At 42.9% G+C, this 9,695-nt stretch overlaps 1 long non-coding RNA gene across 1 annotated transcript in view; it reads right to left on the bottom strand.

Annotated features, from left to right (window-relative positions):
• Positions 1 to 9,695, bottom strand: part of LOC308296902 — a 253,786-nt gene that overhangs the window by 88,926 nt on the left and 155,165 nt on the right. The gene's annotated exons all lie outside the window — the stretch shown is intronic.

The raw sequence follows: 9,695 nt of genomic DNA, 5'->3' as shown, positions 1-9,695 counted from the left end.
CACACACACACACACACACACACACACACACACACACACACACACACACACACACACACACACACACACACACACACACACACACACACACACACACACACACACACACACACTCCATTCATACTTGCCAAGGCACCCATAGCCACCAAACTAGTTATATTAGATAGGGTTTAGTTTTTAAATAACTTCCTGTAAACTTGGTTCTTGTCTCCGTCTCTGATTCTGGAGTCTCAGGCTATTTGGCTAGCTGGTATCATTGGACCTCAACAGGGGATATACTGTACATGACCACTTCCACATAAACATTAAAAAAACTTTCTTAGAAAGCTAATTTGAAGCATCTGAATTGAGTACATAAAATGTCATAAATCGTATTTTTGGCGTGATTTTGGTGTTTCAGGTGTGAAGGAGTTAATATCTCAAATAGCCGGGGAGCCACAGGCCCAACATTTGAGAGTACCTGTGATGTCATAACATACTTTTTATTTTAGTTTTTTCAATTAATTTGGTCAATAAGGTACACAGAATGAGAGGCCTGCTCTGCCAGAAACATTGCGAAAAAAAAGTCCCATCAACGTCACTATACAGGAAAAGAATACAAAAATAAATCTGATTTAAGTAGCATGTGAGGGGTCAAACTAGGGGTTCTTCATGATTCTGAATCCATTGCAAACATTTGTTTTGCATGAAAAACATTCCTTAGGCTAGATTTCAGCCCCACAAAACGGTGAAAAGTGTCATCAAAAATCACAGTTTTGAGAGTCCGAAATCTAGCCCAAGGAATGTTTTTCATGCAAAACAAATGCTTGCAATGGATTCAGAATCATGAAGAACCCCTAGTTTGACCCCTAACATGCTACTTAAAGCAGATGTATTTTTTGTATTCTTTTCCTGTATAGTGAAGTCGATGGAGTGAATATACAAATGGCCATAAACTTTTTCCGAAGTGTTTCCGGCAGAGCAGGCCTCTCATTTTGTGTACCTTAATGACCAAATGAATAGAAAAAAACTAAAATAAAAAGTATGTCATGACGTCACAGGTAAAACCCTATTCTTTGAGCTTTTGGGCCTGTGGCTCCCCGACTAAAAATTTCTAATGTGAAATAAAAAAAATTGAAGGTCGAACACCCTTTGGATCGACCACCAAAACCTAAACCTAACCTCAGTAACCGTGACGCGGGTGAGAATCTAACCTTCCGACGCTCACATTATCTAACCTGCCGGCGCTGTTTGACCCAGCGGGTGTTTCGACCTATGGGGCAGTCCCCCCACTTTCATGGATAAACACTGTAGAAATCAAATTTGTTGCACTTAAATCAAGTATTTTTGCATGAAATTGAGTTGTAAATCCACATTCACCCCCACGGCTCCCTACTCAGCCAGTCCAGACGGGCTGTGCACTAGACAACTTTTTCACAAACTGAACTGGTCTTACTCACACACTGAACACATAGAACAACACAAAGAAAACCTCCGCGTTCCAAGGTAGATAATGAAATATGTAATGCTGTAGTAGTCTTTAAAGGGGAAGACCGGGGCGCCCGGTGGCCTACTGGTCTAAGCGCATACCATATAGGCATTGATGCCTGGCGGCGTCGCCGGTTCGATTCCCGATCCGGACGATCTCTCCCCATCTCTCTCTTCCATTACCTGTCAGTCTACTGTACTATCCAATAAAGGCATAAAAGCCCAAAAACAAATCTTAAAAAAAAAAGAAAAAGGGGAAGACCACCCATTTTCAATATTGAAATGAGTCATTAATATACCTTAGAGGAGTTGTGTGGAAATAGAAAAAAGTTCCCCCCCTTCTGTGTTGCCTAGAACTGGAGGATTCATTTTGGGGTTTGTATTGTAAAACAACTTGATGACATCACACATTGTAATTTACAAAATCAATCCTCCAGTTCTAGGCAACACAGAAGGGGGGGAACTTTTTTTCTATTTCCACACAACTCCTCTAAGGTATATTAATGACATAGTTCAATATTGAAAATGGGTGGTCTTCCCCTTTAACAACAGAATGAAAATGGATGACACCATTGGTAAAAAGACGAACACACAAAACTAATCCCACATCTCTCTCTCTCTCTCTCTCTCTCTCTCTCTCTCTTTCTCACTATTGAGGCCGTTTACATAAGCTTGCCACGTGCACACGACATGCATTCATAATAAAACAAAGGGGCCATGGTGGCTTGGGAGGCTCAGCGCTCCGTGTTGGGCATTGTGTGTTTGTGTGTGTGTGTTGAATAAGAGATGCTGGCTCTGTGTCTTCACTGATCAAAGGCTCTAAATGAGTCACTTTGTCATGTCTGCTTCACATGCCCCTCCCCCCCCCCCCAACCAGGGGCGTCACAAGGGGGGAACAGTGGGACTGAGTTACTAGGGCCCAAGGTGGAGGGAGGGACCTTAATTATGTTATGCTTTAGCTATTGAAAAATAGCAGATATACAAGCCCACAGCGCGGCACCGAGTGCCGCGCTGCGAGCTTGTAGATCTGCTATTTTTGAGAAGTCGTGAAGATGTGTGCAAATCTTTGAATATATGCATTTTTGAAGCGAACATTTGTAACTCAAATTTTGCTTCAGGGGGTGTTCCTGGAACGAAATATTTTGAGTTGGGGGTCCGTGGCCAAATACATTTTGGGGGTCCTTCACATGAAAAGGTTTGAGAACCACTGACATAGAAACATAGGTTTTTCCAAAAAAACCTTAGAAGGATTTGAAATCTTCAAAGACACGTTCACGATTAAAAAAAAAAAAAAATTGCAGATCTACAAGCTTGCAGTGTGGCACTCGGTGCCGCGCTGTGAGCTTGTATATCTGCTATGTTTCAATAGTTAAAAGCACAAAATGTGAGTGAATCCTTGTACCCAGGGCCCAGAATTTGGTATGACACCCCATGCACACACACACCCACACACAGGATGAGCCTTGTGTCATTAAACACTGAGAGGCTCTCACAGAGTGACACAGCACACAAGTGTGTCCTCTCAGTAATGATGCTAGCACGTACTGTACATGGAAATGTCTGACCGTCATTTACGCAAGCGTTACATGACTAGATCGCATCCGATTAACACGCTATTCTCAGCGAGGGAGACAGAGAGAGACGGACAGACGGAGCCAGACAGAGGGACACACACACCTCATGTACTTGGACGTACACAAGGAAACAATTTGAACGTCAGAACGTTTTGTGATTTTAATAGGCTAATTAAGCAATACTAAACGAGAGGGCGTGCATTATCATGATTATCGGCACGCCAGGAAGGAGCCGATAGGCGAGTTCCGTAGGCGGGGCTGAAGTGCTGATAATCATGATAAGGCACGAGCATCCAGTTTCATATGGGATTATACAACAGTTGGCCTTAAAAAAAAGAAAGAAAAAAAATCTTAACTTAAAGTTATACTGTACCATGTAACTTTTTTTATAAAACAAATCTTAAAATTGTCCTAACTGTTAAATCGCTAAAGTTTTAGAACACCCACTCCGTTATTTTCAGCTTCTAAAGCCTTCTCTTTATATGTTTTCTATGAGCCGTGAGGGGGGAGAATTTCGTGGCAAAATTGCGTCATCTGCATCATCTGTATACGTTGTGTATACGTTGGCCAATCACATCGCGGATCATACACACATGATACACTACCGGCCAATCACAGCTTATCTGCCGTGTCTTCAGGAAGTAGCCTCGCTCAGCTACAGTGTTTACCATGGTGAAGGATTCTTAACCTCTTAATCCCCAAATCCTGGCCAGAAAATTACGTTCTACCATGCGTTCTACACCTCCACGGATTCGTATCGGTCCCGGTGGTTTGTGGCGCCGCTCCGGTGGTTTGCGGCGCCGCTCCGGTGGTCCGCGGCGGTGGTCCGCGACGACTCCGGGCGAAAAACGGACAAAAAAAGCAATACCGCTACTGACCACTAGTTTAGCAACTTACACAGTATAGCTTTAATTTCATTGTAATTAAGATATTCAATAAAAAAAAAATGTCTCCGAACTTCACCCGAAAACTGTTAGCATAGCCGCTTACAAGGCGTCACCTATACAGAACCAATAAAAGCGAGCGGGCGGCTATTTTGCGATGGACACATTTGATGAGACCTGTTCCATAATGCTCACCATCATCAAGGGGTAGATAGTCATTTCAACCAATCAGATTGCTTCGTCGGAACTACCTGTTGTACTGTATAATAAGAGATATTGTTTGAAGGTAGCTCTGCCCAGCCTTGGACCACCAGGGACAGTAGATGATCTGAGCTTGTAGATCTGCTATTTTTGAAAAATCGTGAAAATATGTGAAAAGTCTTTGAATATTTCAAATGTGAAAGTGGTATAATATGTCAGTGGTTCTCAAACTGTTTCATGTGAAGGACCCCCAAATTGATATGTATTTGGCCACGGACCCCCATCTCAAAATATTTCGTTCCACGGACCCCCCAGAAGCAGAATTTGAGTTACAAATGTCCGCTTAAAAAAAATACATATATTCAAAGATTTGCACACATTTTCACGACTTTTAAAAAAAAATAGCAGATCTACAAGCTACAAGTGAGCTTGCACATCTGCTATTTTTTCAATAGCTAAAGTATAAAATAATTCCAGGTCACTCCACCTTGGGCCCTGGTAACTCAGGCCCACTTTCCCCTCCCTTGTGACGCCCCTGCCCCCATCCCCTACACCAGTGTTTCTCAATCTTTTTTGGCTTGAGTACCCCCTTTTCCCTGATTTCTGAATCCAAGTACCCCCTTTACCCAACAACAACATTTTGCCCATGAAACTTTATTTAAAACCATAAATAGTTGTAGGCCTATATGATGCTATGACAACCCCCCCATTTCAAGAATATAAAATCACAAATAAAAAATGAAGAGAAAAAAAAAGAGTTTCAAACGGTGCCTCCTGAGCACTGGGCATATGTATTTTCAACACTGTGGCCAAAACATTTCAGTCCAGTTTTCATGTCAATAACTATAAAACTTTCAAGCACATCCCAGGTGCCTGGTACTATGTACTGTAATTTGGGGTAGCAACTATAAGGCTCAAACGAATTTCTCCATTTGTCATCATTAAACATAACAGTAAATGTTTTTTCCCCTCCTAATTCAATGTTTGTATTATTATTATTTAACTATGAATAATATCATGATTTTTTGGGGGGCATTTTCTTGAGTACCCCCTGCAGTACCTCCGAGTACCCCTTGGGAAACACTGCTCTACACCACCATCCCCCCGTGTCATTCTCAGAGCAGCGGTCCTGTTCAACTCAGTGCCACCATCACCGTGTGACCCTGAGACTGACCTCGTTTATCCATCCATCTCTCCATCCCCCTCTTCTCCCTCTCCTCATGTATGCACCCCTCCATCCTCCTCTACCTCTCCATCTCTCTCCTCCAGTGGTGGAAAAAAAGTACTCCGATTTTCAAATAGCCTAGGTATAAAATAGGGCTAACGTGATTAACACATGGGAAGCCAAGGTTTCTAACATTTCTAGCTGTTGCTTCTGCCGTCGTTCACTTACGCTTTAATTTTGAAGAGCCTCGGAAGCTTCGTGCGTGTGCACGTGAGTGTCCACTGACAATTGAGGAAGATAATCCATTTGTTTACAAACGCTCGCAAAACTAAAATCCAAACCGGGGCCGACTATCGAGGTAAAGTGTCGCCGTGAAAACAAGCATATCTCTGCTTCCCTGGCGTTCTTTGCACCTTATTCATAGATAAAGCCCTTTTTATGTTTCAGCCTAGAATGGAAGTCAATGCAGCCTAGACCATCCACTCTGTGTCACGAGCCACGGTGTGACGTATGGACCAGGGTCCTTCACAGACAACACAACATGCGCGCAGCACGCTGCACAGTTAACCCTTTGTTGTCTCGTTGAGGAACGAGACAACTCCTTTTGGCAGAGCGACCTCTAGTGGCCTTATCTCGTTACTGAACGAGTTTGGCCCCTTGGGTGTTAATGTATGTTTAGTAACTAAAGTTTTCAAATAAATGAAGCGGAGTAAAGGTAAAACATTTGGATCTGAGATGCAGTGGAGTAGACTTAAAAGTATTGGACATTGGAGATATTCAAGTAAAATTGTACATATACAGTATTTTCTGGACTATAAGGCACACCTGACTATAAGGCGCACTGTCAATGAATGGTCTATTTTCAAACTGTTTTCATATAAAAGGCGCACCTGACTATAAGGCGCACATAATAGACGCTACCGTTGCGTTATGCATCAAACAGATGGAGCTGTGCTAAAGGGAATGTCAATGTCAATGAATGATCCTTATATAAGGCGCACTGGACTTTAAGGCGCACTGTAGTTTTTTGAGAAAATTAAAGGCTTTTAAGTGCGCCTTATAGTCCGGAAAATACGGTAAGTACTTAGCTACTTTACACCACTGCTCTCTCTCTCTCTCTCCCTCTGTTCTTCTCTCCTCTATCTCTCCATCTCTCTCTCCTGAAAATGACCTTCTCTCTGCTGCCAACACCCCGTCTCCCTTCGGCATCTGCTTCTGTACCGCACACCACCACCGACTGGAGTTGTTCCCATACCCATACCAGTATAGGATAAAAACAAAAAAATAGCTGGTTTCGGCCAGTATGGCAGTCTATATGCCATTCCGATAACACGTCATTCATCACCAGATGATATTTATCCTATATTTATCATATAAAAAATATATATTGCAAGCTTTGAGGACGCGTTACTTTTGACGCGTGGGAGCCTCGCCGGGTGACAGAGCGTGGGTTTACTGTCTGGCTTCATTAAACACTCCACCTCCACACAACACACTGTTATTGGCATCAATGTTGCATGAATGAACAATAACACTGTCACGCACTGACACGCACACGCACACGCACACACACGCACACGCACACACACACACACACACACACACACACACACACACACACACACACACACACACACAACAACATTAGGCACAGATCTCCCCTCCTCTCTTGTTGGTGTGTTGCTCTCCTATGGCTGCTTTATTTCTCTAAATGTTTCCCTCTCTTGCTCATCCATTTTTAATCACATTCACAGCTCCACAAAGTTAAGGCATCCACTCAATAAAACACCAAAGTAATTACAGAACGCCAGCTTACAGTACGGTGATACGTTCCTGGTTGGTCATATCATATCTATAATCTCCAGATAGATAGATAGATAGATTAGATTAGGTAGATTAGATAGATTGATAGATGACACTATAGCACATAGTCAGTAAAGTGGCTCTCAAACTTTTTAATTTTCAAGGACCCCCATAACTCCACTGTTATGGAACCGTTTACTCCACTGTCAAAATGGAACCCAGTGGACCCGTAAGGGTCCATGTGTACACTTTACACTAGTGATGCGCGGGTCATCTTTTTTTTCATAACCCGCACGACCCACAGCCCGCACGGAACGTAACCCGCCCGCGCCCGCCCCGCAGAACAATATACAAATCAACGAATCCGCCCGCCCCGCAACCCGCATTTAAAAGAAAGATGGTATATCATCTCCACAATAGCTCATCTTTATATACGGCTCTTCTAAGTACCCAAAGTCGCTTTACAGAAACGTTTACAGTAGCACAACATTGTCATGGGCTAAATAAACAAACGTGTTGTTCAAATTGGGGTTTAGCCTAAAAGACATTCATTCAAAGATGTTCATTCTCTCTAAATCGCCGGGCATCGTCGGGGTAAGAATGGCGGTTTTATGTCAATCATATTTAGGTCTATACAGCGCCTCGCACTTTAAACAAACAGCAAAAGACGGACAATATTAAATCCTGTTGGTTATTGATTAATCACCAGATTGGAGAGATGGGGCGACTTGAGGTAAGCGTGGTTGGTTCATTCAGTCAAAGAATCCGCCTCACTTCACTTGCGAAAGTTGTGTTTCAAATCGTATCCGTTGACTGGCTGGTTATATAACTTAACCGACACATAGTATTTATAAACAGACTTGTGTGGATGATCCTGATCAGCGACACGCGCTGAATTGTTTGTGCATCTTCTCTGCCGTGCTCACGTTGTGTCAAATGTTGGCAAGATGTGGTTCGCGGCCCCAACAGGAGCGGAATTGCACATTGTATTCTTATTCTTATAGGCCTACTCTTATTAAGAATAAAAGGCAAATAAGAACAGGTGATTATTCTTATTTTTGCACGTGATTGTGGTGATAACCCGCCCGCCCGCCGCCCGCCTGAAAAGGTCTGAAACCTTGACCCACCCACCCGCTTGCGGGCGGGTTGGCGGGCGGGTGGGGGCACCGGGTCAGCCCGCACACCACTACTTGACACATCCATAAGCTCACCATTTGTCGTAAATCGCGAGACATTGAGAGCTTGCGCATCTTACCATTTTCCGCATTATAAACTAGGAATTCTACCATTTAAGGATTTTTCTTTTCTTTTTTTTTTTAGATATCCGCACTTATGAATCAGTATGTGTGTTTTGTTTAGAACAGGGGTCTTCAACGTTTTCAGGCCAAGGACCCCTAAGTTGAGAGAGAGATGGAGCAGACACCCCCACAACCTGTTCATAGATTCCATATAGTTTCATCGTTTGACAGCACAATCATCAGTGCATTTTGGATTCATGTTGATGTGTGTTTTTGGATATTTAACCACTTGAACCGTCAATACTTAATAAACTTGACATTTCACTCTGTACTTAGTCTGCTCTTTTTCCCCTCTACACCAAAGCTCTTTGCCGAAAATAGCCGATCTATAAGCTCACAACGCCTCGCAGCGCGAGGCGTTGTGAGCTTGTAGATCTGCAATTTTTGGCTAAAGTTCTCTGAATATGAACGCTAGGGTTCAAGTGGTTAATAAAGATTTGGAGGACCCCCTGTAGTAACTCTGAGGACCCCCTAGGGGTCCCGGACCCCCTGTTGAATCTCCATGGTTTAGATCTAGATGAGTAACTATGTTTAATGTTTGTTAGTTATGAGTTTAATAAGCATGGTGCTCCGCAGTGCAGTTACAGTCTTTAATAATGAATGTTGTTATACTCATTATTGTACTCGCATTGCTTTACATAAGTAAAAGTATCAATACTGCAATGTACTGTAGAAATTATCTGCTACAAGTAAAAATGTGGAATTCAAAATGCACTTGAGCAAAATCACAAAAGTTTCGGTATCAAAATGTACATATAGTACCAAAAGTAAAAGTACTCATTATGCAGAATATCCTATTTCAAGTGTATACCAATCTTTTGAAAATAGCAGATCTACAAGCTCACACAATGTGTCACATCATGTCCACATAAATACAGAAGAATGTGTGATGTAGAAAATACGAGGACAAGGTTGTTAAGGGAAGGAAAAAAGGAGACGATATACAAGCTCAAAGCGCTGCGGCACATTGTACGCTTATAAATCGGCCATTTTCAGGTGAAGAAAATAAATGAATAAATTAATGGCATTCATGAAACCGCCATCCAAAAAATGGCAGTGTCCTTCACAAGTCCAGTGCACACACGGCCAGAGTGCCTTCTGTGCACCCAGCGTTGGCCAGTGGAGATTGGCCCAGACCTTGCGTGTGTGTGTGTGTGTGTGTGTGTGTGTGTGTGTGTGTGTGTGTGTGTGTGTGTGTGTGTGTGTGTGTGTGTGTGTGCCTGTGTGCACACATCCTAGAGCAGGGGTGGGCAACTTTGATGATGGCGAGGGCCACTATATTCCCACCTTCACTCCAGAGGGC

The sequence above is a fragment of the Nannobrachium achirus genome (assembly GCF_963921795.1).
Source record: "Nannobrachium achirus genome assembly, chromosome: 13".
NCBI classification, from domain to species: Eukaryota; Metazoa; Chordata; class Actinopteri; order Myctophiformes; family Myctophidae; genus Nannobrachium; species Nannobrachium achirus.
Note: the sequence above shows the minus strand (reverse complement) of the source record. Positions and strands in the feature narration are given on the sequence as shown.